The 26,744-nt window shown below is 37.3% G+C and overlaps 1 protein-coding gene across 3 annotated transcripts in view; it reads right to left on the bottom strand.

Annotated features, from left to right (window-relative positions):
• The window catches only part of SASH1 (SAM and SH3 domain containing 1), a 407,307-nt gene that overhangs the window by 123,656 nt on the left and 256,907 nt on the right, over positions 1–26,744 (bottom strand). The gene's annotated exons all lie outside the window — the stretch shown is intronic.

Here is a 26,744-nt window from a genome sequence, read left to right on the forward strand (position 1 = left end):
AAACCCAAATGTATCCAATCAGCAAAACTGAGCTAAAATGCCCAAAGGAAGGAAGGACACCAGGTATCTACCAACTTATTTCAAAACCAACTTCTCACTTCAAGAGGAAGGAGGATATGAAACAAAGACAGAGCAAGATTTTTATGTGTTGTGGCTGGAAGCTGTGTGCCTTGGGCTAAAAACCCAAATGCATCCAATCAGCAAAACTGAGCTAACCTCTCTTAAATGCTTATGGTTATTTTCTCCCCTGTGATGTTAGGTAACTCATTTCTCTCAGCCTTATTTTCCTCATTTGTAAAATGAGGGGGTATGATCAAGTGACCTTTAAGCCTCTGTTATTATCTATGACCCTATTTACTAATTTTGGAAAGTTGCTGCTGGAATTAAATATTTTAAGTGTAGTCAATCCAATTTAAGAAATACTTGTTAAAGATTTACTCAGTGTATATAGACAGAGGCTAGGCAATGGAGAGGGGAGAAGGATGGTACAAAGTTTATTGACTTCCTGCAATTTGAGCTCTAGTAGGAGAATCACACACATGCACAGAGAACTAAAATATAAGATGAATGTATTAAAGAGGTGCTATGTGAGGTCCATAAAGGGAAAACTAATAGGATCAGAGATTTGGAACTAGGAAGAACTTCAGAGGTTATACACCCTCATTGATTTGCCCAGGATCATATATCTAGTAAGTGGCTAAAGCAGGATTTGAACCCAGATCTTTCTGACTTTAGGTCCATTGCCTTCTCCACCACAACATGATGCCTCTCATCTGACTTTCACTGCTTTAAAGAAGCTATAAAGTTGTACTCTCTGGTAGTAGATACAAGGAAATAGCTTCTCTGTGCAGAAAACTTGAAGAGTAATTAACTCTCATTAAAGACAAACCAAGTCCATTTTAAAGGTATTCTGTTCCCATTATCACTATTTCTTACTAAATATTTCCCTGACTTTCCTTTATGTCCTAATGGATCTATTGCCTTGCAGAGAGAAAAGGAGAGATGTACTATCTGGACATAGAAGATTAAGTAGCTGTTGATTCTAGTCATCTGTGCCAAGAACAGGTGTATAGGTAATTCAAAACAGCAGGTACTAAAAAAGAAAAAAAAACCCTGTATTTATTGGTAATGCCACAAATTCCATGGATGGTTTTGAACATGAACATGTTCTGAGAATTCGCTACATTTCATGTACAGTGTGAAGGCCTAATGGAAGGATCAAGAAAGCTACCCCACTTAAGAATTCACCATTTGGTAAAAAAAATGTTGGGAACACTGAAAGTCTGGCAGAAACTAGACTAATATCTTACACCATTTACCAAGATAAACTCAAAATGGATACATGACCTACACTTAAAAGGAGATACCATAATTAGAAGAACAGGGAACATATTACCTATCAGATTTATGGACAGGAAAATTTATGAATAAAGAAGAAAGCATTATGAGATGTAAAGTGAATAATTTTGATTACATTACATTAAAAAGTGTTGGTACAAATTAAACCAATGTAGCCAAGATTAGAAGGAAAGCAGAAAATTGGGGGGTGAGGGGAGAAGATTTTATAGACACTTTCTCCAATAAAGGCCTCATATCCCTAATATATAGAGAACTTGCTCAAATTTATAAGAATATGAGTCATTCCCCAACAGATAAATGGTCAAAGGAAATGAACAGGAAATTTTTGAAAGAAGAAATCAAAGGTATATACACTCATGTGAAAAAATGTTCTAGCTCATTATTGATTAAAGAAATGTAAACTAAAAAAAGAAGCTTTGAGAAACCATCCCACATCTATCAGATGGGCTATAATGATAGAAGGGGAAAATGACAAATATTGGAGGTGATATGGAAAAAATTGGGATACTAATACACAGTTTGTAGAACTATGAACTGATCCAACCATTTCCATGTATACCCTTTACCCAGCAATACCACTATTAGATCTGTTTCCCAAGATGATCAAGGAAAAAGGAAAAGGACCTATATATTCAAATATATTCAAAGCAGTTCTCTTTGTGGTAGCAAAGAACTGGAAATTGAGGGGATGCCCATCAAGTGGAGAATAGCTGAATAAGTTGTAGTATATGATTGTGATGGAATACTACTATGCTGTAAGAAATGATGTCATTTTTCAGTCATGACCAACTCTTCATGACCCCATTTGAAGTTCTCTTGGCAAAGATACTAGAGTGGTTTGCCATTTCATTCTCCTGCTCTTTTTACAGATGAGGAAACTGAGGCAAACAGGGTTAAGGGACTTGCCCAGGGTCACACAGCTAAGAAGTGTCTAAGACTAGATTTTAATTCATGGAGATGAGTCATATTGCCTGCAGGTCTAGCACTCCATCCCCTGAACCACCTAGCTGTTCAAAAGAAGCAATGATCAGGTTGATTTAGAAAAACTTGCATGAAATAATGAAGAGAGAAATGAGAACCAAGAGAATGTTATATACAGTAACAGTAATATTGTTTGAAAAGGATCTGTGAATGACTAAGTTATTGAGTAATAGGAATATTAAAATCAACTACAAAGAACTTATGAAGGAAAGTGCTATCCACTTCCAGAGAAAGATACATGGAAGCATGCATTGTATAGTTTCACATATATATCTGTGTCAAACGTTGGCCTTCCCTTGTTTCTAAAATATATAGAGAACTAAGTCAAATTTATAAGAATACAAGTCATTCCCCAAATTAATAAATGATCAAAGGACATGGACAGGCAGTTTTCAGATGAAGAAATTAAAGGTATATATAGTCATATAAAATGCTCTAAATCACTAGTGATTAGAGAAATGCAAATCAAAACAACTCTGAGGTACCACCTTACACCTATCAGATTAGGTAACATGACAAAACAGGAACACTAATGTATTGTTGGTGGAGTTGTGAACTGATCCAACCATTCTGGAGAACAATTTGGAACTATGACAAAAGGGCTATAAAAATGTGCATACCCTTTGACCCAGCAATAGCACTTCTGGGGCTGTATTCCAAAGAGATCATAGAAATGGAAAAAGGACCCACAAGTACAAAAATATTTATAGCATCTCTTTTTCTGGTGGCCAAGAACTAGGAATTAAGGGCATTGGGGAATAACTGAACAAGTTGTGGTATATGAAGGAATACTATTGTTTCCTAAGAAATCATGAACAGGTGAACTTCAAAAAAACCTGGACTTACATGAACTAATGCTAAGTGAAGTGAGCAGAACCAGGAAAACATTAGTAACAGACACAGTGTGCGATGACTTTTATAGACTTAGCTCTTCTGAGCAATGCAAGGAACTAAGACAATTCCAAAAGACCCATGATGAAAAATACTAGAAAGAACTACGGAGTTTGAATGCAGATGGAAGCATACTATTTGCACAATTTTTGTTGTTGTTTCTTCTTTCTCACAGTTTCTCCCATTAATTCTCATTCTTCTTTACAACATGACTAATGTGAAAAAAAAAATGGTGGCCTTATCTGGCGAAGGATTGGGAAAGAGGGAAGGAGAGAGATTGGAACTCAAAATGTAACAATTTTTTTTAAACTACCTCACTGTTCCATTCTGTTCCTTTGTTCAGAACCCTTCCCTGTTTCCCACTCCACAGACCAATACAAATGGCTATTTCCATTTGGATATCTGGTTGCCACTGCAAGTTCAAAGTGGTTAAAATTTAACTCATCTTTTTGCCCCAAACTATTTCTTCCTCCAGAATTTCCTACTCTTATGAGAGCATAACCATGCCTAAAGTTTTGTTGAAAGAACACAGGATTAGGATTCTCAAATCCTTTCTGGAGCTGTCAGGGACTCCAGAGGCCATCTAGTTCAATCTTTCCAGTTTAAAAATCAGAGAACTGAAGGCGAGGGAGGCTAAGTCACCTACCTAACATCTCCCAGGCAATATCGGAGGTAGGATTTGAATTTGATTCATCTGCCAATAGAGCCGTGATCTTTCTACTGCCTGGTGAACCCCAGTTCCAGCCCTGTCAAACTGTGGGAGTTTGTATAAATCACTTAACCTCTTTGGAGAGATGATGTGCAAGACCTCCTTTCTACGGTAGCTTTAGAATCTATGACTCATTTTTTTGTGATTATTTAACCTTTGTAAATGTATTTATTTCCTTGCAAACTACCTGAGGGCAAGATGGGGACTTCTTGGTAGGACTCATGAAATCTACTTCATAATGAATAATGTGCATTCAATAAATACAAATTGATTTGTACTCAAGTCAAATTCTCTTTTCTCAGCATTTTGGTTTGCAAAATGTGTGAGTGAGGATATGTAATGAAAAATTTTGATTCAATGAAGGTCTCAACTTGGAAAACAAGAAAGCCCTTTTGAAAAATAAAAGTAAACAAGAAATAATGAGCAATATCAACAAAGAACCTTACATCTCTCCTGCTTAATTATGTCTATAGAAACTTCAAAGCCATTTATGTTATAAACCTCTCTTGTTTAAAACAAAAGAAAACAAAACAAAAAACCCAAACACCAGCAGTGAAGCAAGTTCCCAGCTCTAACCTCATTCAAGAAACCTCATGCCTCAATTTTTACAATTAACATTGAAAGGGAAATTAGCCCACCAGTAACAGTGTTGTTGGGTCCACTGAGAGCTTAACATTATTTTTAGGAAAGAGAATTTATAAAGCAGAGAAGAACATGGCACTTGAGAAATATTTTTAGATCATATTCAGACAATGAGCAAATACCTTTCAAATACATTCAAATACCATGGAAAAAAGGGAAGAGCTGGAGAAGTAAGTAAATTCTTTTTAAATCAGGCATTGCATTCTTTTTAATAGGTGCCTTTTTTTTCTTTTTTTTTTGCTTTTTGGAGGGCAATTAGGGTTAAGTGACTTGCCCTAGGTCACACGGCAAGTTTTTGTGTTAAGTGTCTGTGGTCAAATTTGAACTCAGGTCCTCCTGAATCCAGGGCCGGTGCTCTATTCACTGTGCCACCTAGCTGCCCCAGTGGTTGACTTTTCCAGTGGTCATTCCACTGACGTAAATAGGCAAGCAGTCAATGTGAAGAAAGCATTTTATAAACCTGAAAGGACTCTGGAAGAAAGGAAGAAAAAAGCATTTATGTGCACTGATGTGCCAAGCACTATGCTAACCACTCTGTAAATATTATCCCATTTGATCCTCATGACAATGTTGACAGGTAGTTGCTGTTGCTCAATATTACAAATGAGGAAACTGAGGCAAAAGCAGTTAAATGACTTGCCCAGGGTCAAACAGCTGGTGAGATTCTGAGGTTTTTACTCCATGCCCATTGCTACATTTTCTATGCTACTTATAAATGGGAATTGCTTTTATTTTTATTTTTACAGCCTAATAAATACAGAGGGGGGATTAAGTTGATTAGCAAATCTGTAGTCCTTTTAGTTAGAATAAATTCTGTGGTCGTGGTTATTTCATTTTTGTACTAGGAGGAAATAACTGCATCTCTTAGCTCCATTGCTTTTATCTTTTATATGGAAAAATCGTTATTCTTAAAGGTTAATTTCAGATATGGTTAGCAATGAGACGTATCCTACAGCCACTCTAAAGCCTTCTAAAACTCTTCTTGGTAACAGACTAATAATGCAACATTTGTAGAACTTACGGCGGTAGAATTTTTTGAATTACAAAATGTCTTCCAAATGAATTTGAGATATCTAGAAACATATAATCTTGTGATCATTACATTTACCACCAACAAATTTAAGTTAACCCTAATACCTTATATGTGAATGGTGCTTTATAGGTTTAAAAGCCTTTTCATTTGATGCTCAGAACAACCCTATAAAATAAGCAGAACAAGGATTATTTGTGCACTTATTTTAGTGATGTATTAGAGCAGGGGTGGGGAACCTGTGTCCCCGAGGCCTCATGTGGCCCTCTTAAGTCCTCTAATGTGATCCTTTGACTGAAGGTGACTTGAGGACCTAGAGGATCACATGTGGCCTCAAGGCCACAGGTTCCCCACCCATGGACTAGAGAATATCAAATAATTTATACCCAGGGCCAAAAGCTGGTAATAGAGCTTGGAAAGCACCATGATTTTCTGAATAACACCAGTGTTCTTTTCACTAACTCACACCATTTCTGATAGGCAGCTAGATGGTACAATGGATAAATTGCCAAGTCTGAAATCAGAAAGACCCAAGCTTAAATCCAGCCTCAAACACTTACAAGCTGTGTGACCCTGGACAAGTCACTTAGCCTCTCTCAGACTCAGTTTCTTCATCTCTAAATTGGGGGCACAGGGTTGATGGTGAGGATCAAATGAGATAACATGTATAGGGTACTTTGCAAAGTGCTATATAAACACTAGCTATAATTACAAGCATAGGAAAGATTTAATTATATACTTTAATAAGAAGATATGTACAAGTAACTTTGCTTCCTTTTTTCAAAGTGCTTTTAGGTTCATGATCAAGGAAGTAATGTATATTCTCACCTATTCAGTTGTAACATATGATCAATGTTCTCAGGATGCTTTCAAGGGCAAGAGGGAGAAATAAGGAGTGTATGATTACACCATTCAGTGGATTCGTAGCTACTTCAACAGCCATACCAAAAATTATAATAACTCAGGATGATACTAGAAGGAACCCTGGTGGCCTGTTGCAGGATTGGTCCTGTTCTGCTTAACATTATTTATCAAGCACTTAGATGAAAACCTAGAAAACACGACTATCAAGATTTCAGATGAAACAGAGTAAATCAGAATAGATGGCAGGATCACAACTCAAAATTATTTCAGTTGGTTGTAACACTAGACAGAAACTAGAGCATGGGGAAATTTTAACAAGGATTGAAATATAAGCCTCCCATTTCAGTTTTTTTTAATCTATTTCACATGTGCATTATAGTGAATTCACATGGAAAGGATCTAGGGGGTTTGCTATAAGTTTAACATGATACAGTAATGAGATGTGACTGCTTCCCCCCCCCCAAAAAAAAACAAAACTAAACAAAACCAATAACAAAACAAATACAACCTCAGGATGCATTAAATACTGTATGGTGGGAAAAATAATGAGATTGTTTCTATGAGTCACCCATTTCATTACTTTACACTTTATACTCACAGAATCGTGAAATGTTAAAGAATGTCTACTCCAACACTATCTTTTAATAATTCGGGCATTTTTCAGTAATATCTTACTCTTTGTGACACCATTTGGGGTTTTCTTGGCAGAGATACTGGAGTGGTTTGCCATTTCCTTCTCCAGCTCATTTTACAGATGAGGAAACGGAGGCAAATAGGGTAAAGTGACTTGACCAGGGTCACAAATCTAGTAAGTGTCTGAGGCCAGATATGAACTTACGAAAATGAGTCTTTCTGATTTCAAGCCCAGAGCTCTATACACTGCACCACCTAGCCACCTTATCATTTGGTAATAATGATAATAATTAATAATAACAGCTAGTATTTCCATAGTACTTTAAAGTTTATAAAGTACTTTACAGCTGCTCTCTCCATAGATCCTCACAATAATCCCATTTTACAGATGAAGAAATCTAGGCAAAGATAAGTTAAATGACATACGCAGGGTTACACAACTAATAAGCATCTTAAGTCAGGACCTCGACTCCAAGTCCTAGTATTCTATCCACTGCACTGTCTCAGAGATGATGCCTCATGGCAATCAAGTCTCGAGCCTTGCCCAAAGCAGCACAGCTAATTATGGGCAGAGGCAGGCCCTGGGGTAGGGTCTCTCTGGTTATAATACAAGGCTCTTTGCACTAGACCAAAAAGGATAATGGTGCCACTCTATTCGGCACCAGTCTGAAACGGTGTTCAGTTGGGAGATGCTACATTTTGAGGGAGATACTGATAAACTAGACAGTTTCAATAAGTGATTCAAGAATAACGAAGACTGGGGCGGCTAGGTGACTCAGTGAATAGAGCACCGGCCCTGGAGTCAGGTGGGCCTGCGTTCAAATTCGGCCTCAGACACTTGACATACTTACTAGCCACATGACCTTAGACAAGTCTCTTAACCCCAATTGCCTTGCCTTCCCCCCTCCAAATAAAAGAACTGTATCACCAGTTGTATGTGGGAGCTATGGGTGGGGAGAGCGGGTGTAAAATACTTCAAAGTGATTATAAGGGCTTGAAAATATACCCTGCTACAAAGACCCAAAGTAACCATCATCATGATGAAAGAGTGTCTGTATATGATAAGTATGTAGCAAGGCAGGGCCACAAAGTCTGTTCTCATAGCCAGTATCCATCTACCTGTATTCCTCTCAAAACAGACACAGCCATTCTTCTACCTAAGCTATGTAGCAATGTGGAAAGTGGCAAGATCTGGGTTCAAATCCCACCGCAGACACTTACTAGCTGGGTCCAGAAAATAGAAGTAACTTGATCAAACTCATGTGGATAGTCAGTAGATGAATCAAGGTGTAAACTATTCTGGGTTCTTTCTACTATACCATATACCTACTTTGTGGGAAGCTTGTAAGTGAATGAATGAAGCACTTACTATATGCAAAGCATTTTGCAACATCACTGGAGATTCAAACAAAAAAGCAAGATAGCCTCTGCTCTCAGGGAACTCACATTCTAATGGGGGGGGGGGGGAGAACACACATAGAAGGTTTCAGCTGCAAATGAGAAGGCAAAGTCCTAATGGTGAAGTGGCAACGAAGATGGTAGCACTTTTTAAAAAATGTTATTTCCAGTGGTAAAAATCTTATTAGTTTCTGATGTTGAACCAGAACCATTTGACAATGACAAGAATTTTCCTTTCTGGGTCTTTAGTAGCTATGGACTTCATGAAAGTCTCAGGTAGACTTGAAGTATGGCATCTAATGATAGAGCCCAGGCAAATGACTATTTGTGAACCTCAATTTCTTCATCAATGAAACAGGAATAATAATAGCACTGCTCCAGGACAAAATGAGACAGTATATATTGAGTATATTGCAAACTTTGAAGCATTATCTAAATCTCATCTACTAGAATTCTAAGCAGCCCTCAGTACTAACAATTACAGACTAGACCACAGGTGGGGAATAAATGGCCTCCAGCCCACATGTGACCCTCTAGGTCCTCAAGTACAGCCCTTTGACAGAAAGGGAATTTGTTATGTGCTGGATTCTGTCAAAGGGTCACACTTGAGGACCTAGAGAGCCACATGTGGGCTCAAAGCCTCAAGTCTACCATTTTAGTACTAGACCATGACCAGCAGCCCTCTCTGTACCACAGATGCTGAAAAGTAACTTGTTCTGTGTGTTCTAAAAGTCACAGGTAAAGCCGATGGATTTGAAGGTGTAGGGAGACACATTTTCAGTTCAATATCATTAGAATGAACCTTCCACTGAGAGCTGCCTAACAACAGAAGGAGGTTGGTCTTAAGATTAGAAGACCAAAGTGGAGTTTCAAGGGACTGCAGGTGACCTCATCAAAACTTTGTCTTTTTACAGATGGGGAAACTAAAACTCTGAGTCCTTAAGTGGTTTGCCCAAGGTCAAACAGATGACAAGACAAGAGGATTTGAACCTGGGTCCTCTAACTCTAAATCTTATGCTGATACACCAGATCATGCTCCCTATTCAAGATACTGAACTCTACATCACTAGCTATACTGGAATAGTAATTCAGTGGTGCTTATGTTGGGTGGAATGTTGACCAAGATGGACTGTGGAACTGTGCAAGAAGATTTTTAATGAGCTTTTCAACTCAGTCTCTGATTCTGCTGCTACTGAATTGCTACACTATGGGTTAAATCAGCTGTAGTGGGCTGATTTGGAAACCTAATTATCCTTTTAAGAATGCTTCTTTGGGAAAATGTATCACAAGTTCGATACAACTTACATTTTTTGGAACACAAAGTCTTCTTAACTAGAGGATTCTTGAATTGAAACAAAACCAAAGAAGCTTTTGTGCATGTGAAGTCCTCCTCCCACTTCACATAGCACTGCTTTGAGCCGGGTCTCTCAAGCTACTATCATGCATTCTAACTAATGTGTTTTTATCTTATCACCCATGAGAATTTAACCTCCAAGAAGGCAATATCTATCTTATTTAAACTTCCTATCTTCCTCCAGCTCCAGCACCTAATACAGTACTCAGTCCACAGAAGGTATATGGAGTGAATGGATGGATCTTTAAAATACTTGAGTAAATTAGCATGTAAAGATAATATATAAATATATTTTTACAAAATAATGGAGGTATACAAAGTAATCTGAACTTTCCTTTTTATGAGGTTAGCTCACGTTATGGCATATAAAGACATATATTACTCTATAGCATAACCATGTTATGACATCATGATATGCCACCACCCTTTCTGATCTGTCTTTTATAAAATGAGAATTATTGCCAAAAATGTCAGACCTAATGATAACTCATTACATTTGGAATAATTACCAACAACATTTCAGTCTAAATATCAATTTTATTTTTGAGTAAATAGTGTTGCCCACCACAGGGAATAGTTTTAAAATTCTAAATTGATAGTTGTCATAGACTATCTGAGAAAGAAAAGACCTAGGATTTCAATTTTCCTTCTAAAGCAAATGGTAAATTTTAGCCTAGAGCAAACTTTTTACAGCCATAACATAAATGCTTGCAAAATGAGGTTTATAATGGAAACACTGGCAACATAATATACATAAGTGATGTGTTTATACCATTACGTGGTGATTTTCTTTCTGAGCATTAATCGTTCAATAACCTACTCTCCAAATTACTGAGCTCAGTTCATGAGCTAAATGAAATCTAAAGTACCCATTTAATAGATGGCTAAACTGTCATGTTGAAATCGCTGTGATTTGTCTGCCAGTCCCTTTGTTATTGTAGTAAGTGCAGCACATTGTATCAAGTTAATGCCTCTTTGCATTGTTTACCCTGGTTTTGGGGAGGGGGAGGTAGTTAAAATCTGAAAGACTTGCTGGGTTTATATTTCTATTTAAAACATCAGCAATTCTTTGTACATTGCTTATTCATCTAATATAGAAGTTGCTAAGTTTTTCTTGTTGCAATCCTAAATTGGATTCCAATGAAGCTTTGTAACACTAAAAGAGATTAAAATAGGCAACAGGCAAAACCTATTTTGCTTTAGGTCACATATAACAAGGAAGATTGGAAGATCACAAGGAAAGTCCATCCCCTGAAAGTTTTGCATACTCACTTTCCCCTTAAAGCAATCCCTGGGATTCCAGGGAAGAAGAATAATCAGCTTCCTTTTTTGTACAGTTTTAAAGTTTACAAAGGATCTTCTTTGTAAGACAATGTGGTGAAGACAGGACAAACATTCTTATCCCATTTTACAAATGATTAAATAGAGAGGCAACTATTGAGAGAGGCATTGAATGTGAATCAGATGATCAGGATCTGAGTTCCAGCTCAACTGCTTAATACCAGAGTATCTGTGAGTAAATTACTTTAACTCAGGCTCAGTTTCCTCGTCTATAAAATGGGGATTAAAAACACTGGCATTCCCTCCCTTATATGGGGAAGGTACTTTGAAAACCACAATTGACTATAATAAATGTGAACTATGGCTCTATGGCCCAGGCTTAAATTAGGGGATCAGGTGGGATATTTGAAGCTAGGAGGTCTTTGAATTCAAAGGTGTTCCTTTTCTGCCACACCTTAACTACTATATCTTTTAGCACAGATAGCAACAGTGCTGGCCACCTCTGTAGGCCTTGTTTGTAGTTGAGGCAGCTTTGCTGCTCCATTGCTGTCAAACCACCATTCCCACTGTCCTAACCTAACACTGATCTTGCGTCTGGTAAGAAGCTTAGTCGTCAAATGTCAACTATGCTGCTTCTCTTCTCAGCCATGCATAGAACTTGTCTGGGGGGTTGGGGAGATGGTGGTGTTGGGACAATGTGTCTTTTTCTCAATAACTTTTGATGAGCCTTATATAGAAAGTGATAAGAGGCTGCAGCCATCATAATTAAGCCAAAGATGAAAAACAAATGATCTACATGAAAAGAAAGTAAATAGTGATCTCAAGGAAAAACAAAACCAAAACTCTTGTGTAGTCAGTCAGTCAGTAGGTCCAAGGAAGGATCCTTCTATGGACTTTGAGGTACTATAAGAAAAGGAAGATAACAATCAATATAAGTAGAAGAGATTAGAAATCTGTGGAAGCAACTAGCTCTAAGAGATATTTTGCAGATGCTTGGGAGGTGAGATTGAAAGGAGATGTCTTCCTTGAGAAATCAAGGAGACCAAGGCAGACACCTAAAACCCACCAAAGAGACTAAAATTCGGCTAATAAAAGATAACTTGTGATTCAACTAATTATAGTTCTGTTACTAAAGCAGCTAGGTGGCACAGAGGTTAAAGTGCCAGGCCTGAAGTCAAGAAGACTCATCGTCCTTAGTTCAAATCCTGTTTCAGACATCCTAGCTGCGTGACCCTGGGCAAGTCACTTAACCCTGTTTACCTCACTTTTCTCATCTATCAAGTGAGCTGGAAAAGGAAATGGCAAACCACTCCAGTATCTTTGCTAAGAAAACCCCAAATAGGGTCAGGAAGAGTCAGACATGACTGAAATGATGCAATAATGCATTCAGTGCTATCACAGCAATGACAATAGTCATTTCCAAGAAATTTTAAAAAGGGAGAGTCCAAGGGTAACAATTTGTCGTATCTCTTGCACCACACACAAAGAGGGTATTCTGATAAAAATCTTTACTTGAGTTAAGTAGACAGAAATATCCTGAACCAAGAAGGTCAAGTCATCAGCCAGCCAACCTTCTTTATCTTTCCTCCCTCCCTTCCTTCCAGGATGTAGAGGTGGTATTCAGGGATTTCATTGTTCTAGGAAATTCCCAGGTGACAAGACTGTCTACCAGTGAAGATTAGTACCTGTTCTGCAACTGAAATTTTTTAAATGAATTTCATGGGTATAAAAAGAGATTAAATACCTTTCCTAAGCTCACCACCCCAGTACATACTGTATATGGGACCAGGTCCAGAGAGTGTTTAGAAAGCCCATCTCTGAGTCCTCACATCCCCATATCTTAACAAAAAATATACCTTGAGAATATTTGTCTCTTGGTTCCAAGTTTATGATTATAAGACAACTTTATGATGCATAATTTGAGCTCCTAATCAGATTTATTCACCAAGAAGGAAAGTCCTATGGAAACAGCCAATCCAAGTTAGAGACCAGTAGGTAGTGCAATGGATAGCGGGCTAGAGTCAGTGAAAAACACCTGAGTTCAAATCCAGCCTCAGACAATTATTAGCTATGTGCCCCTGGACAAATCACTTAACCTATAGCTGCCTCTTTTTCCTATTATGTAAAAAGGCAATGATAATAGCATCTACCTCACTGGACTTTCATGAGAATTAAATGAGAAAACATTTGTAAAATGCTCTACAAACTTTAAAGCACTATATAAAAGCTAGCTATCTTTATTACCATATCTAATATATCTCCCAGTTTAAATTATTAAAATAGCATTCTGGTTTAGAAATCAAGTCTCTTAAGAGTCTGGTTGGCCTGAAATCATTTCCCCTGGAACAGATTCTCTCTGAGGAGTCTAAAAAAAAAAATAAGTTAATGAGGTCATGAAACTGAAAACTAGACCTCTGACCCAAGATGAACTCACCAAAGAGCTATCACAGCAGGAAGACTAGCCTGAAAGGCCCGCAAGCCTCTCTTTAGTATCATAGTTTAGTGGCATTGCCATATATCACAAGATTCCTTACATGGGATCATAAAATTCCTTATATGAAATAGGGCAGGCAAGAGCAGAGGATAGCGGCAGTTCCAAAAGTCATAGGGAATCAAGGAAGGTGTATACCCCTACCTGTGTCCTTCTACACCATGCTTCATAATACTGCTGTACTCCTGGTATTTTAAAAAGTACAACATAAAATCAAAGAAAAGCAAAAGTTTTAGGTTTTATGTAGTAGAAGGATTGTGGGAGTTTCCCCACAAAAATTATTTCCTCCTTTCTTCCCTTTCCTTCCCCCAAATAAATTGTCTTAGAAAGAAAAAGAATTAAAAGGTGATTTTTTTTTTTTTTTGTTATCCCGGTACTAAACATATTACTAACTGCAATCTTTGTATTGAGCATGATCTAACATATGCAGCAAAAATTTGTATTATATGATACATTGGTTGAAGCCAGTTTTTGCCCTCCCTTGACAAATAGCATTTTTCTCAAGGAACACAAACAAGAAACTCTGGAGAATGCAAACAGGAAAGAGAACAGAACAGGAAATACAGTAGGACCTAGTCTCTAAGGTCAGTAAGCAGATGTATGGCATTTTCATAGTGTATGCAGTGCTGAAGGCTTGAATTAAAGACAAAAGTGGTAAATCTGTGGTGGTGTTTTTCCTTCCCCATCCCACCCCCCCCCCCATTGGAATATAAGCACATTGAGGACAGCAACTCACTTTTTAATTTGTATTTCCAGCATGATGATGATAAACAGCTGATGTTTATATAGCATTTACTATGTGTCAGGCATCATGCTAAGCTCTTTACAATTATTCTCTCATTTGATCCTCACAACAATGAGGGGGATGGCCAGGGGAAGGTGCCATTATTATTCCCATTTTTCAAATTAGGAAACTGAGGCAAAGAGAGATTAAGTCACTTAAATTCACAGTCTAGGGTGACACAGCTAGTAAAAACTCAGGTCTTCCTAACTCCAGGCCCATTACCCTATCCACTGTGCCACATAACTGCCTCTTAAAGGGTCATGTGCAGAAATTCAGAAGGATTTTTCAAGATGGCAGAGTGTCTGGGCAACAGTTCCCTATCACTCCATTTCTTACAAAGCTTGACGTTGCTGGAGTCATATGGTTTAAATTGACAAATACCCTGTGAGCCACACATGATACTGACCTTTGGAAAAGCCCAAATCCATATAAAGGACAATAAGGATAGGTTGGCTAAACTTAGAAAACTCAATACAGGCAATAGGTGACTATAAACCTATTACTCTTTTTTGTGAACGCTGTAGAAGGAGCACATGAGTGGAGCTTGTGGAATAAGATATAAAAGATCCTTTTCTCCAAAAATCCACTAGTTAAAAATGAGTGTCCAATATTCCAGGAAAACCTCAAAAGAACCAGCTGTTTCATCTGCTTTTTTTTTTTTAAACTAAATTCTTGATGTAGAAAAGCTCCAGGAACAAATTGCTTCTTGTCTGTGCAGGAGATACTTGCAAGTGTCTGAGATGACTCAAGACTCTGCCAGGTCTGACAGACATGAGTGAAATGTGAAAGGGCTTCAGAGTTGAAAAGTAAGCCTGTAAAAACAAAAGGCAGGCTTTCTAAAATCCTGTGCAGCCTGCTCAGGCAGGTAAATACAGAGGGGTTTGAGGAGGGGAAGTGAGTGTGGCATCTTACTTACCTTTATAGGCTATAATTACAAAAAGCTTTTCTGGCTTCAAGGGGGGAAAAAAGAATTTCAGTTAATGAAGGAAGGCTGGTAATTCCTTCTTTGCTGAGGAAGCTGTCTTTCTGCCAAAGGGGAACCCTACTAATAAATGGGTAGGTTTAATTAACTTCCTTTGACTAAGGTGTCAGAGAGAGGTTCCCAAGAACAGCTATGGTCCTTTCAATAAATAATCCCTTTTTTCAAAAGTTGAACTTTGCTCACTTTTAAATCTGAGCTTTAACCTTATAGTCCCAAGAGTTTGTAGATCATTGATTTCAAAGTTGAAAGATGTTTTAAAAGTCAGAGAATCATATATTTAGAGCTTAGATGGGGACTTGGCCATACCATCCACTCACGGATTTACAGTAGGAAGAAACCCTACAGGATAATTAGTTCAACCTTCCCATTTTGGTGATGAAACTGAGGCCCAGAGAAGTGGCATAATTTGCTCAAGGACTCCTAAGGACTACATGTCAGAGGCAGGAGTCTCAGGTCCCCTGATTCCTGAATAAGTGTTTTATTTTTTTCCCACTGTATCACACAGTTTCCCATACATGAAGCTATTCATTTCCTTGTAGGTACACAAGCTCCAGCATGCTTTCAGGCCTATTTCTGTTTGCCATTTTTCCTATCTCAGATGTGAGTCAACCTCATTGGCTTTAATCAAGGAATTTATCTTGCCTCGATCATTCCCACTTTTGATTTGAATCAGCATTTACTTGCAAACATTTACCATGGTCTTCCTCTTTTGCTCCATAAAGGCATGACTACAGACTTAGGTTCTCAAGAATTATGGGAGAACACAAGCTCTACTAGGTCCACCAAGCTGAAAAGGCTTCAAGAAGACGACTGGCAACACATTGCTACCCAAGGATCAGCTAGATAATAAGCCCTTAAAGACTTTCTCAATTCATGGCTCCTGGTTTACTTTTTTTTTTTTTTGTCTATTTGTAGCCTTCCAGTTTAATCTTCAGGTGCTCCCCTGACATGGTGATATCTTCCTGACATACCTACATATCTCATTCCACTCCCCATTTTATCTCTGGGAACTGTGACGAAATGAGCTGTGACCATTGCTTCTGGAAAGGGCAAGAGTGTTGGAGTCATTGTTGTTTGTCCTTCATTCTAGAAGAGAGAACCATAACATCAGGGAGGTGATGCCAAGCTGTGCAAGTGATTTAAATGCAACGTCACCACCCCCACTTTCTCCTCCAGAGCCATCTGGGTCCAGTAACCACATACAGATCTGGACAACTGGAGATGGCCCAGGATGTAATGGAGGACCTTGGCCTTTTCAATCTAAGGTCTTTAACAGGTCTCAGTAAGACAGGCAACTCAAATTCAGTGATTAAGGCTTAAAAGAAAATGAGGCAGAAAATGGCCCCTTCATCAAATTAAAAAAATATATATATCTGGAAGGGGAAGACCCTCAGGGTTTCTGGCCAAAACCAAACAATTGCTATTTACATTCATTCTGAGTCAATCAAGAAACGTGCAAGACCATCAACCAATTGTCCTAACTCCACACAGCATTCCAATGACTTCCCAGACCAAAATACTGTTTCCAGATAGTCATTTCAGATGTGGTCCTGTCCAATTAAATTTTAAAGTCTTGAGGGTAAATCTATTCTCTTTTGCATTCACATCCCCAATGTTTAGCACAGGGCCCAACACATAGTAGGTGCTCATTAAATGCTTTTTCATTCATTCCTTCATCTCTTGAGGCACTGAGGGTCTGTGAGCTGTGACTGTTAGTGAAGCACCTAGACCACCTAGAGGAATAAGGAATCAACAGAAATTTTAAAGCATTACATATAAGAAATTGTTTTAATTCTTTTTATTGGTGTAAATGTCACTAGCATTTTCTAGGTAGCAGAATGATGTAGTGACAATATTGGAGATGAAAAGAGAAGACCCTAACTTGAATCCAGGCTTCTACTCATATCTGGAGAGACCTAATATAACTGTAATAGCTAATGCTTATTTTTCTCATCTGTAAAGCAGGGATAAGCATACTTGTGTTATCTACCTTGCATCACTGTTCTGAGGATCAAAGGAGGGAACATAAAAACAGTTTGTAAATTATTTTTTAAAAATACTATTAATATAGTAAAAGTAGAAATAAACCAGGAGTCAAGAGACTAGGGTTTTGTTTTTACTCTGTGACTTGGTCAAGTCATTTAACCATGTGGACTTACATCTACAAGATGGGCCAATTGGATGACATGTTTCTCTATACACCCTACAAGCTTAGACATTCTGTTTCTATACACTGTAGTATATCTGCTATAAAACCAAATGCTTTAAGTATTTCTTAACTTTAATTTTATCCAAGTCAGATAAGGAAAGAAACAAGTATTAGTGAGAAAGCTGCTGGTAAGCTAGTAACATTTATTTGGGGTGGGGCACTATGTGAAGTATCATGGAAAAAGCCTTTGGAGGAAGTTGCTTTTCTGCAGTGTTTATCTAGCAGAAGATGCAAATCAAGCACTGATGTATATTTAGAAACTTAAATAATGAAGTTTACTATAGGATTCAATATTTCCAAGACTATAAGCAATTCCAAACTTCACAGACCAAAGTCACAATCTAAATTGAAATGAAATGCATGTGATCAAATATAACTTCTTCACATAAATTAATAAAATTGAATCATGACTTTCTTGAAACTTCTTATTATAGATAGCAAGTGAGGACTAAATTTTAGAAATGTATCTTTGCAAAAGGTGTTTTGCCACCTAATTTTGGCATTATGGAAGATGACAGTTCAAAGGAAGATGGGTTCCATATAGGTAGGAATGCTACTATTGAGGGATAATATTGTGCTGACTTCATCATCTGAACATTGCAAAGCCTTTTTATATAAGACTCATAATCACTTAAAAAGGTTCACCCTGACTATTCACACTAGAAAAAATATGTCCATGAAGAATGTGTGGCTTACTTCTGCAGGTTAATGGCAAAGCAACAGAGTTGGTCCATCATTAGATACACCTTGCAGACACTGCATGAACAAAGACTTGAACAAGGAGAAACAAGTGGGATGGAATGCATTTGTAGAACTCTGTAGGGCTTTAAGTGACTCCCTGCTCCTCCCTAAAACAAAGGCCCATCTTTTTAATAATTTGTTTCCAGTAACACTTTATGGGTTTGACTGAAGGAACACCAGTCTCCAAAGGATTAAGATGGAAGGTCACCCAAGGACAGAGAAGACGTAGCCAATGAATACAGTAAGGTGCAACACACCATCAACCATGAATTTCAAAAGATGATAATGGTATGAAGGATGTCATCAGAGAAAGGCATGCCTGGAAAAGGAAGTGGATCAAGTGGATCAAATAACTGGCAAAGGGGGGTGGTAATCAACAGGTTGCTAGTATGTTATCCTACTATACTTTGAATATAAAGAGAAATAAAGGCTCCTAAAGTGTTGGGTGAACCTGTGAAAGACTTATAGGGGGGCATAACTGCTCATCCGATACATTATCCACATCCAGATTATTCACATTTGTGAGGTCACAGATCTACCAAACAACAAAAGTGTCCTGATTTCCAAATCTATTTACCAATGGAATGGCTAGATATTCAACAACTTTTTTAAACATAGGGAAAGTTATTAAACCAATCCATTTGTATTCTCTGCAGTACATGAGAGAGTTTTGGTTTTTCTTAGGAGCCACTTAATGAACTAAAACACATTGTTTAGGCAGCAAAAATTGTTGCTCAAATTCATATGCCAACCCCCCCCCAATAAATTCACATGCCAAATTTTACTCAACATTTATTAAGGACCTACGATGTGCAAGGCAATGTCCTCTGCACTAGAGGAAATACCACAGTAATTCCACACAAATCCCTCCAACTAGGGCTTATAACTGAATGTTATACTATGCTGGTGTCTTAAAACAAATTATGGGGCAGCTAGATGAGTAGTGCAGCGAATAGAGCACAGGCCCTGGAGTCAGGAGGACCTGAGTTCAAATCTGAACCAGACACTTGACACACTTACTGGGTGTGCGACCTTGGCCAAGTCACTTAACCCCAAATGCCTTGCCTTCCCCCCTCCAAAAACCAAACAAATTATTCAGGTAATTCTTCACTGTTCTTTGAAAACAACATGCTGATAAATAGGAGGGGAAAGGAGAGGTTGACACTGGACAAATCACTCTTGCTGCCAATTTCTAAAGGAGACACCTGTAAAACCTGAGCACTACTGTAGTGTTAGTCTACTTTACATATTTGTTCCTTTGTCTGGTCCTGTACAGAGTTGTTGTAAAATAAGAGTTCTACAAATCTTAAAACAATATAGAAATATTTCTTCTTATGGTTATCATCTTTGTCCATTATGATCTGAATATTCATTGCAGAGCTTGGAGACTGTGGGTATGGAATACTGCATATACTCTCAGACATGGTGGATGTGCTGGTTGGTTTTGCTGAGCTTTCCCCCCCCACCACTTTTTAAAATAAATTGCTAATAAGGAATGACTTGCTTGGGAAGAAAGGCAGGCATCAATAAGAAAGAGGCAATAAGTAGTTTATGCCACCTCAGTTGCAGTCACCAAGACTTTACAACCACTGCTATAGAGGCCAGCCCAGAAAGGGAGGGAACAGCAGAAATCATGTATTTATGGATTATGTGGTGATTCCTCAAAATTGGGGGAAGGAGGGATATAATAGCATACATGTGCATGCATTCAGTGAATACTCGGTAATATAGATTCCTAGCAATAAAAAAACAACTATTTGCTGTACACACATTTTGCTGTGCTAAAAACACATATGCTACATGTAGAGATTTTCAGTTAAGCCTTATTCACATTTTGCTGTACTGATTTGCTTTCCTAGTAAGTTCTTGTCTTCCTTCTACAACCTATAGAAGTGTTTGGTTAGTGGAAAGCCACTGCCACTCAAATTAACTAATGCACAGAATGTAAGAGTTTAAAGAATAAATGGCAAAGTGAGCTGTCCTGTTAGAGACAACTGGTTGCATTGGACCTGGAGGCAGAAAACTCTTAGTTAAATCTGGCCTTAGGCACTTAATAAATGCGTAGCCTTAAGCAAGTCACTTATCCTTGGCCTGCTTCACTTTCCTCATTTGTAAAATTGCAATAATAGCAGGATTATTCTGAGGATCAAAGGAGATATTACTTGTAAAAACATCTGCAAAAAAGAAAGCACTACATATATACTAGTAATCATTAAATGCTAGCTATTTTCATCACGGTATAAAATCTGCTCATATATATGCACTTTAATTCTATCTGTAATGTAGAGAGAAGCATCTTCCTCAGGGTATTGCGTCTAGAAACAAAGACAAACAAAAAAAAATCATTTGGGAAGAAATCATATTTTAAATAGTTTCTTAAGAGGTAGCATGACATAATGGATAGAACCTCATGTCCCCTCAGAGTAAGAAAGACCTGAGCTCAGGTCCTGCAAGTGACACACACTTTCTAAGTAACCCTGGCAAGTAACTTAATGTCCCTTCTCTAATCAATTATCTGAGGCTATAAATTGAAAATAAGTTGCAGATTTTCTTGGGGGTAGGGAGGTAGAGTTTTGATACGGGGAATTTCCTACCCAATGAAATCATAGGTCCAATTGATTTTTAAAAATAATTTCTTAGAGAGAAAACAATTTTTTTTATGATTCCTTAAATCAAACTTTAGCTCACATAAGTGCTCTCAATGAAATATTGTAAACACTGAAAAATGTTTCTGCAAAATCTCAAATGCAAGTTACAAAACTTTGGAAGTGGAGACATTTGAAACATAATGTCACATGAAAGAGAAAAGGTAATATCAGATTATTAAGAAAGATATGGAAAAAAGAGAAAATGTTAACAATCCAGCAAAACTGACGAGAAAACTGTGGTGATTAGAAATTGGGTAGACATTTGTAAAACAATAACTATTACTATTTTTACCAGCAGATTTCTTTTTTTTTTAATGCATAGCTAAACAGTTCCTCCTGATATGATTCCCATTTTAATCAATTCAATCAAATATGAAAAAATGAATTTACTATAGCCTGAGGAGACATTAACCAAAACTTTTACTTTTTTTTTTCATTTTCTGTCTGTAGGACACAATTAGCAACTTGTTATGTACATACTATTCTCTAATTGTCTGTGGTTTAACTTGATGCTGTACTGTACAGGCATACCCAGTCTAAGGTTGTTAACTGGTTTTGCAAATTCTTGATGTTAGGCAAAATAATTTTACAAGAGAAAGTTAATTCCATTTTATCGATGGGAGACTGGTTATAAGGAAGTTTCACACCTTTACCATGGGGTCCTATAGGAGAAATGCTGACTGACATAGCCTTTTCACCTCTCAAATCCTTCCCTCAAAAAGATTACAAATCTTTTTTTACATAGTATAAGAAACCTTGTATAATACTTTTTTTGTAATCCTGGTCTAGGGCGGGGAATGTACTTCAAAACTCAAGATGAGAGGCATGATCTCCTTGGTATGGGCAATCCCTTTAGTGGTACTGATTACAACACATCCATATAATTTCATCCTTTTCAGCTTCTTCTGGGACCATTCATGAAGTCATCCACAGGGGTTTTATCCACCCAACATGACAAGAACATAGAAATGCACAATATACTTAACTGATTGAGTAATAATATAAAATTTCTGGATTCTTCTCAATTATACTATTGCTTATACTGAAAAGACACTTTTAAGACCAAGTTGAAAAGACATAGAGGTCAGTTTCCCCTTGTGGCACAGTTTTCTGTATTACAGTGACCTAGGATCAAATATGGTTTGAGAACCTGCAATAACAGACTGTATAATATAACAATATTGATTCATGATGAGGTGTTTTTGTTAACCTAATTTTCTCAGACAATGCAAGAAAGATTTGTTCCATCTTCCATTCATCTCCTCATTTGTTTAATTTTACTGAGATTCTGACAAGAAAGAGAAAATCATTTAATGCCACTCAAAAATAAGGGATCCAAAGGAAATGTATTACTAGTGTGAAGTTACCACTTCAGGGAAAGTGAAGATTAGTCTTTCATAACCTATTATAAAGGTTTTCAAGAGTTTTTTGAGTTAAGAACATTACCTACTAGGCTGTATGTTCACGAGAGGAAAAACTACCTCCTATTTAATTTTGGTATTTCTATTGGTATTTGCATTGTATGTGGTGCAGTGGATAGAACACCAGCCCTGGAGTCAGGAGTACTTGAGTTTAAATCCAGTTTCAGACATTTAGTTCTTTGTGACCCCGGGAAAGTCATGTACCCCTCGTTGCCTCACTTTCCTCATCTGTAAAGTGAACTGGAAAAGGAAATGGCAAACCCCTCCAAAATCTTTGCCAAGAAAACCCCAAATGAGGTCACAGAGAATTGAACATGATGGAAACGATTCAACAACAACAAAAATAGTAGGCATTGAATAAACGTTCGTTAAAAGAATCAATATTTTTAAAGCCTCCACTGTGATTTGACAGGCCATTAGGCAAAATGTTATATCACTATCAATGATACTTAGCTAAGCATGAGTTTTCCACTAACGTCCTTTTTTTGGGACGGAAGTGGCCCTGCACTCTCAAAGACTATTCCAATTAGATCAAAGTTCTGGCGGAGTTTACCAAGGTAGAAAAGCATAGAGTACAGTACAGGCCTAGTCTAAGAGCCAGCCTAGCTAAGATAAGAAAAGCTACACTAGATGATGTATATTTTAGCCATGGCAACTCTCAAAGGCCATTTTGTCAAAGTGGGCACAACTCTTTCACTTAATTAAATGCTACAGAGCAAATACTCAGCAAACATTTTTTATTTAAGGTCAGTCCTCCTTAGCATCACTTTTTTTTAAAGCCCCTTTATCAAATGCAAGGACAATTTTGGTATCATACTAACAAAATTAAAATATATTTCCTTTCCTTCTGATAAGCCTACCAATTAAAATCAATCAATGAACATTTACTTAAAGGAATTTTTAGCACCTGCGGTTTCAAAGATAAACCCAATACAGTCCCTGACCTTAAGGAGATTAAATTCCACTCTTCTTACATGCTACAATAACATGTAGAAATGCAGTGTGTTTCAAAAGTTGTATTAAAACTGCACTAAGATGTCTGGGACACCCTCTGTTTATATATATGCACGTATCTACACATACACAAATATACATGTGTATGTATATACATATACTCACATGCATATGTATACATATACACATATAAAGCAGAAATTTTTTGCACTTGAAAATCATATTTAATGTCATTAATTGATCCATTAAAATATGATGCTAAGTGGAACAATATTACAGTGGAAAAATTTATAGAAAAACAATAATTGTCTTAAGAATAATTTTTATAAATACCCAGTAAGTAATATGATGTTAAACAGAATAATGATGAGAGAAATGAATAATTGTTCAACAAGAGTTCGGATCATCACCAACCATCCAGTTTATGTTTCATGAGATGGTGTTACAGTGAAATTAGGTTATAATGTAGTAATGACATTACTTTAAGATGATTTTGGTCAGGTTAATATGATGACATTATAAAATACGTCAAATGCTCACTAAATTTCCCCCCTAAAGGTCAGCCTTCTTTAGTACCATTTTTAAGTGCCCCTTATCAAAGACAAGGACAATGTTGGAACCACATTATCAGAATTAAAGTATATTTCCTTTCCCTCTGTTATTAGAAAACTTCAAAAGCAGATAATGTCTACCATCAATTAAATTCAATTCAGCAAATACTTACTAAAGGCAATTTGTAAGGAACTGAAGTTCCAAAAATAAAATTAATCTAGTCCCTGCTGTCAAGTAGCTAAATCCTGTTATTTTTTACATGCTATTATCAGGGGCAATTAATTACAGTATCTTACTGTTTTGTTGACTTGCTTTGGTGGAATAGATTTTATGGGGTTGAGGGATTGTTTGGATGTTACTCCCTTAATAAATGTTTATTGATTGATCGATGTTTGTTGAGAAGTATCTAATGAGGGATCATACAATCATAGGTTTAGAAGTGAAGGAATCTCAGAGGCTAACTAGTCGAACTCTCTAATTTTACAACTGAGGAGACTGAGGGCCTGGAAGGAATAAGCAAGATCACTCAAAGTATCAAAGACTCCTATGATCTGAACCCAGAGTCTTTGACTACAGAGCCCCCCGCCTTTTTTTTTTTTTTACTATATTACCTATCATGTCAAAACAAAGCATGCCAAGCATTAAGTAAGTAAATAGACCTACTATTGTCCTTATCATTGTAATTAGGCTTACTTGAGAGATTTCAGCTTCTGGCTCCCACTTAATAAGAGGTTATGTATGTATATGTGTATACACATATATTTATATGCATATCAACACACATATATACATATATATGCATGTGTGTGTGTGTGTATCTCCAAAAATGGGCAGCCAGGTGCTTTAGTGAATAGACTGACTGCCAGACCTGGAGTCAGGGAGACCAGAATTCAAATCTAGCCTCATATACTTAACTAGCTCTGTGACCCTGGGCAAGTCACTTAACCCTGTTTGCCTCAGTTTCTTCATCTGTAAAATAAGATAGAGAAGGGAATGGCAAACCACTTCAGGATCAGCCAAGAACACCCCAAATGGTGTTATAAAGAGTTGGACAAGACTGAACAACAAACATATTTGAAATAAACAGAAATGTTGGAGAGGGAGGAATTAGGATTCTAATATCTAATAATCTAAAGTTCAATTTGCCTTGATAGCATCTTCAAACAGGGGTTGGACTCATTATTACAAATTCAAATTCAAATGGTAAGAAAGCATACCTTCAATGGAGCAAATGGATCAGATTTTTGTCATTCAATAGTCATTGCTTGACTCCAATAGTTCATAGATATTATAAGCTATGAAATATCCTTTTTATTATTGTCTAGCTTTTTCATTCTTTCACTAATGGATGCTTTTAATGAAGACTTAGTCATCAAGGAAAGGATTAATTTTATTTAACTTCTATTTAAGAGGTGTGTGTATCAGTTTATTAAGACTTTTAGAGAAAGAGAAGACTATCATGGAACAATGAGCTCTAGGTTTAAAGTCAGATGAAGATTCAAATCTTTGCTCTACTTCTTATTTACTACTTAACTGAGGTAAGTCTCTAAACGTCCCTTTGCCTCAATTCCTTCATGTGTAAAATAAAGGGACCTGTACTAGAAGATCTCAAAGGCCACCTCCAGCTCTAATTCTATTGAATGTCCATTTTAAAAATTACTATTATAGACTAAAATGACAAAATACTATATTTTGGAATTTTTTCTTTCAAAACTAGTTAAAATGAAAATGTATGGGCTCTTAATGTGATTTTGTTGTTCTTGCTGTTCAATCATATAAGTCGTGTCCAACTCTTCATGTCCCCCTTTGGGGTTTTCTTGGAAGAGATACTGGAGTAGTTTGCTATTTCCTTCTCTAGATGATTTTACAGATGAGGAAACTGTGGCAAATATAGTTAAATGACTTGCCCAGAGTCACACAGTTGGTAAGTGTCTGAGGCCAGATTTGAACTCAGGAAGATGAGTCTTCCTGACTCCAGGCCCAGTACTCTGTGCACTATGGCGCCACCTAACAGCTCTTTTACTGGAACAGCAGTCATTGTCAGAAAAGAAAAGAAGGGGAGGAGAGAAGATGATAAACCAAGAAAACAATTCAACTTCTGCCATAAGGGAATTTTCTCAAACAATATTCATTTAATTAACTGTTACTATTAGAAGTTTCAGCTTCTTTAGATGCTTTGTTTTTACTCTTTTCACAGACTCCCCTCCCCCCTAAAAAACAAAAACCAATTGATTCCCCAGCTTGAGACAAATACCTCTACCTTTTTTACGCATTAACTTATTTATTGATTTGGCACAGTTCTAAACATAAGAAAATGTTCCTTCCAAATGTTGTAGATAACGGGAAAATCTGAAGAAAGCAGGAAGGAAAAGAAGACAAGAAGGGTTGGCCAACACCTCCATAATATTCCTGGACCAGAAGATACCTGAAGATGTCCCGTGTCCTCCAAAATCCAGCACCATTCTTGTAAATTCGTGTCCAAAGCATACAACTGTTATGTAGTTCAGTCAAATGTTGTCATGATACAATCATCACTTACAGGTTTCAGCTTTTGCTGTTAAAATCTGGGATAAAAGTAAGGCAAGGGGCAAAGGGATCTTTGAAGTGAGGTTAAGAAAGTCAGAAAATGATGAGTGGAAGCAGAATTGTTGGTTCCTCCCTACCCACTTCCTCCCTTTTCTTTCCCACCAGGGAAGAGGGAAGAAAGATGAGAAGCTGAAGGAGTGAGAAATTGTGTGTGTGTGTGTGTGTGTGTGTGTGTGTGTGTGTGTGTGAGAGAGAGAGAGAGAGAGACAGAGAGAGAGAGAGACAGAGAGAGAG

The sequence above is a fragment of the Petaurus breviceps genome, unplaced genomic scaffold (assembly GCF_028583685.1).
Source record: "Petaurus breviceps papuanus isolate PSGF00001 unplaced genomic scaffold, PetGlider_PUasm1.0 90784, whole genome shotgun sequence".
NCBI classification, from domain to species: domain Eukaryota; kingdom Metazoa; phylum Chordata; class Mammalia; order Diprotodontia; family Petauridae; genus Petaurus; species Petaurus breviceps.